The sequence below is a fragment of the Callorhinchus milii genome, unplaced genomic scaffold (assembly GCF_018977255.1).
Source record: "Callorhinchus milii isolate IMCB2004 unplaced genomic scaffold, IMCB_Cmil_1.0 Scaffold2, whole genome shotgun sequence".
NCBI classification, from domain to species: domain Eukaryota; kingdom Metazoa; phylum Chordata; class Chondrichthyes; order Chimaeriformes; family Callorhinchidae; genus Callorhinchus; species Callorhinchus milii.
This window is the reverse complement of record NW_024704743.1, coordinates 50201088-50206437: the sequence shown is the minus strand read 5'-3', so window position 1 is coordinate 50206437 and position 5350 is coordinate 50201088.

Here is a 5350-nt window from a genome sequence, read left to right as displayed (position 1 = left end):
CTGTGCCTTCAGAAGAGGGGTTTCTTTCAGCCCATTTGTGAAGTTCAAGATGTAGCAGTGAAGTAGATTTGTGGTAAAAAGGGAAACAGCTGCAGGGAAAGAGAGATCCGGTCTACAACGATATACAATCTTGAGTCCCCTGGAGGCAGAGACGGCCTCACATCACAGTGGGTACATTTGGAAAAGATATTTGGATTTGCCAAAGACCCTCACAGAGGATCTGGATTAAGCAGCTAAATCAAACTTGTAAGTAGCATTGAACGTGGACCTCTATAAATCAAGCTGGCTGGCTTGTCATCCTGTAAAGATCCTCCCAGAAGGTGAGTGGGGTCTTCTTGAGCTAAACTGGCTCTGAGGTGACATGCTTGGCAACGGAATGTCAGCATCAAGTCAACCCTCTGGTGATCTTGGTAGTTGGTTCCTGAGTCAGGCGGGTCCACAGTACAGTGTACGGCTAGAGTCTAACCAGCTAAAATCGCATGCCATTGCTGTCTGGCAAGCTTTCCCACTACTTGTCCAGTTAGGACCACCCTACCCATTAGGGCTTTGGCTTGCAGGGTTAACAGGAGCTGAGTCAGATGACTCTCTTCCCCCAGTGACTGGTCTGCCTTTCCAAGTCCTGCCAATGAGCCAGGCTGGCTGTGCTGTCATCATTAGTGCCCTGGAATACTGTGGACCCACCTGGCTCAGAAACCGGACTACTAAGAGGACCGCCACAGAGGGCTGGCTCGATTCTGACATTCAGTTGCCAAGCATGTCACCTTCGAGCCAGCTCAGCTCAAAGGAGACCCTGGTTACCAAGCCCCCAAGGAAGATAGTCACCAGTTGGTTGTTTGGCATCCGACAAGCGAGGGTTTGAGCCTCACTAGGTGGATGGTTGGTAAATGGAACTCTCTCTGAGCTTCCCATTGGACAACACATCTCAGCATAAAATCGTGAGAGCATTGCCACCGTCTTCCTGTCCACAGTTCGGGCACACATTCCTTCTCATTGAGCGATGGTTCCACCAGTTGGAGGTGTGGAATTTAAGCAGCAGCTATTGCCTCTCTGCAGGCCAATCAAGGTGGATTCCAGGCACTGGACGTACGAACGTGTGTTCACAAACTCAGACTCCAGCGCCTTCCAGCAGCTGTTGCCCAAGCCTCAGAGTTTCCTCATCAGCTACCTGGCGGGCATCTGCCTTCAGCATGGTGGGAGGATCTTTACAGGACAGCTTGTGATGTGCCAGCCACATTGATGTTCTTGAAGTCCAAGTCCAATGTTGTGTACCAGGCATACTTAGCACCAGCTACTCAATCCAGGTCCTCATGCGAGACGTCTTGGCAAATAGACGTACCCACTGTGACACCGCCTCTGCCTCCAAGGAGCTTAGCAGCAGGTCAGTGTAGGCCAGAGCCCTTCCTCTCTGTAGCCGCTTCCCGCATTTTCCGAAAGTGGGAGCGATCCCAAAACTTTCTTCCGCTCGCTTAAACCTGTTGTCGGCCATGGCTGGAGGAGCCCCTCTGGGCCCATACCAGTATTGAACAAGTCTGATATTCTACAACAGACCTATGAGGGTATCCTTGGGGTCTGGAGGGAACATTAGAGGCTGGAGCAGAGACCCAACTGCATGGAGGCTTGAAGAGCTGATGTGGACCGGATTGAAGGCCTTAATGATCCAATCTACTTGCCAATGGCAAGGGAACTGGTGCAGACAGCATCAATGCTAAATTCCTAAAAGCTGCTCTGAGGAAGTTGATGGAGAATGGTGAGGATCTTAAAGGTCCAAGCCAAGAACCCACAACTCAAGTTGGAGCTGCCGTCCTAGCACTGGTCAACAGAATTCTCTCTGAGGCACACAGCTTGTCAGTGTTCCAGACTGTAATTATGGTGTCTGTCTACAAGAAGGGTGACCCTTGTGAAATCAAAAACTACAGAAGGATCTCGCTGATTTCAGTGGCACTGAAAAGTGGTGTTTCGGGTAGTCACTAAATGGTTAAGCATCTTATCCAAAGGATGGTACCTCCAAAAATGCAGCACTCCACAGCATTGCCGTGATTTTTTTTGTAATGAAGCATCAGACTAGGCTGTCAGATCAAAGTACCGACATAAGGATGAAAATACTGTACAGCTTGGTAAAGATGATTTTTGATTACTGTCTAAAGCTAAAAAGCACTCCCAAACATTTTCTGATTTGACTGCATAAAGTACTGCATCCCACGAACATTGATGGACAGGATCCCCCACCCACTCCACCCCCCAATAAAAACAAATCATGCATTCATCAAGACTGATGAGAGGAGAATTCACAAGAACTGGTCATTCCTAGCTCCTGCCAACAGCAGTCAGCTTCCCCTTGCAAGCCAAACAGAAATGTGAAAGGCATATGGTAAAACGCCTGAGTCAGGATGAAACCTTTAACACACTCAGCAGGGAGAAACTATGCAAGCTGTACAGCAATATTCTGGAAACCCTTCTCCAACTCCCACAAACAGTAAATATGAAATCAAGCTGGTACATCATGTCACACTGTCTGTCATTTGTAAATAATGCCCAGTGTACTGAGACGTATGGGGTACATACTGTAACAAGCTGCTCTTAAGTTCAACTTAAGAGCTTCACAATGCACCTAGTTTCTTAAATTAGGCCACTTAAAACATATTGGTCAATACAGCATTTTAACATCAACTATCTCTAGATTATTTTTCTCTCATTGAAAAATGTACATCATAAACTCTTTGATCAAAAGTCTCAGCAATTTTCATTGTGTAGTGTTTGCATTCCATTTTTAAACTGTATTTCTTCCTTTTAATATTCACAATCCAAACAAGTTTCCCGGATACAATATGGACACTGAGTTGTCACATTAGACAAGGCTGTGGGAAACCGACTTTCCTTTTATTCAGTCAGGTAACAGCCTGCGGCTGAATTATCAGCAGACTGCAGAGATATTCAGTTATCAGATGCAGTGTACACCTTATTTTCATCTAAACAGCTTTCAACTCAACATAACAGTGGAGTAACAAAGAATGCTACTGAAAGCAATAAACAAAGGCAAGTTAAACATTCATCTCTTAAGACGCAGCGATTTCAGCAATTTGGAAAGCCTTCAGTTCCAGTCTCTTTCAAAATGTGGCCCATTATCAAACACAACAGAAATAGTTAGAACAAAAGGAGTCACTAGAAACACGTTGTTCTATAAATGCATGCTGCATTGAGACTCAAATCAACTGAACAAGACAGCCGCTGGATGATGTAGTCGATCCGCACACGATTTTCACCTTGGGATCTTGGTTCAAATCCAGGTCAGATTGATGAGATGAAAATCGTCGGTTTCCTGACTGCGAGTGAAATGAGATGGAGGCCATTTCTCAACCTAGTTCCCAGCAGGCTCAGGCCCACAGTATAGAACTGACCCCGAATCAGCATTAATCAGCAGTATCACAGAGAGATCATAATGATTTTTTTAATGGAAAGTAGAGTGTGCACTTCTGAAGTTGGATTTGAGACATTGTTGGTAGAGAAAGAAGCTTTACTCTGCATCAAACTTCCTTTCCTGTGAGTATTGTATGCTGGAATTAGCATACTTCCCAACATTTTAAGTGGCTAAAGAGGGACAATAAAACAAACTCAATTTATTTACATACTTAACTACAACTGCTTCCATTACTCTGTAGAGTTCCTGTAAGATGGTCCTCATTCATCTCTTAATAATAATAATAATCTCTTCACATAAAAATGCTCATTCGTTGGGGCCTTGGTAGTCCGGTTCATGATCCAGGCAGGTCCTCAGTATTCCTGGGCATTGCTTTTGACAGCCAAGTCCAGTAGGACAGACCAGTCACTGGGGTCAGGGACTCTTTCCACTCAGCTCCTGATAAACCTGCAAACCACAGCCCTAAAGGTTAGAGTGGTCCTAGCTGGACAAGCTAGCCAGACAGTGCTTTCAGTGAAAGGATGAATAAGGGCCATTTTATGTCCTTGATGCCACCAAGACATAACTAGATGGGCTTCTATTCTCATCCCAAGTTTCCTACTCGAGTCTCACAACTTTCATAGTAGTTTTAGCTGGTTAGACTTGAAGCAGTACCCCCACACACATCTGGGGTTCCTGAGGTTTGGTTCTTGCCAACTTGCACTTAATATTGTCCAGAAGTCGGTAAGTAGAATCCATCCCTCAAGTGAGAGACTGCAATTCCATCCCAACAATCTATTTCTGGAATTTCCATGTGTAGATGGGATGCATACGTTTGGTTCACATATTCTTAAACATGGTGATGGTTTTCTGCATGGGTCAGACACCCAGGCTGATCCTCCAAAGAGCAGCATAAGTTCTTTTTCCCGGAATGCAATTCTGCTCAGTGTCCCACAAAGATGGACTAGGGGTGACACTTATTTGGCCACATGTCTGGCAAAAGGGAAGACTGTGAACTAGCTACACAACACAGGCAGGAGGAGCGACTCTCAGCTAGCAACATTTATCAACATTTATCTAATTTGGCTTCAATAAAGACGAATTAAAATAGCCTTGGGGCCTGTGCCATCCAGGGTTACACATAGTGTCATCCCACAAGTCACGACCACTTTATTTTAAAATTGGAATACTTTGCCATTCAGTCATTAAATGTTGAGCCTGCTTGCAGTAGACTCCAATCAATGCATCAGCCTACATACTATTTCCCAAGGCTATAAGTGCACTGAAAATGATCATAATTGAATTCACTTCCATTACAGAAGAGTCACGAAGCTTAGCATTTTAGCTTCGCTTTCAGTTTTAAATCCGGGTCCTTTGGGAAAACAGGGTTTCTAATATGCAACCCTTTATACTGCAGGTTCTATCTGACCCAAAGCAAGTCTAAAGTCAATTTACACATACTAGCTTTGCAAACGAAGGGTGTCAATCTAGCTCAGTTTGGAGTACTTTTGTCTCAGAGTCAGAAAATTGTGGGTTCAAGACTCAAGTCGGAATTTTAAACTTAGTCCGGTTTGACACTCCATTAGTGTTTTTTTTGGGTGGGGGGTGGGGAGGGAGTGTAAAGAGCAGTATACTATTGGAGATGTTGTCATTCAGATGAGACATTAAACCAAGATCCCATCTGCCAGTTCAGGTCGACTTTGAAGATGCCATAGTACTATTTAAATAAAGGGAATTTCACCTGGGGTCCTGGTTAGCAATCGCCCTGATAAAATTGGGTCATTAATTCACAGCTTTTTGCTGCACCCTGCTGCCGTAAATTGGCTGCCACATTCACCTATACAATACAGTCATTAAAATTCTGTGAAGCGCTTTGAGACATCCTACCTACACGAAAGGTGCAATTACTAAATTAGTAATGTATTACAAAAAGAGGGGAAAATACACACACCAACA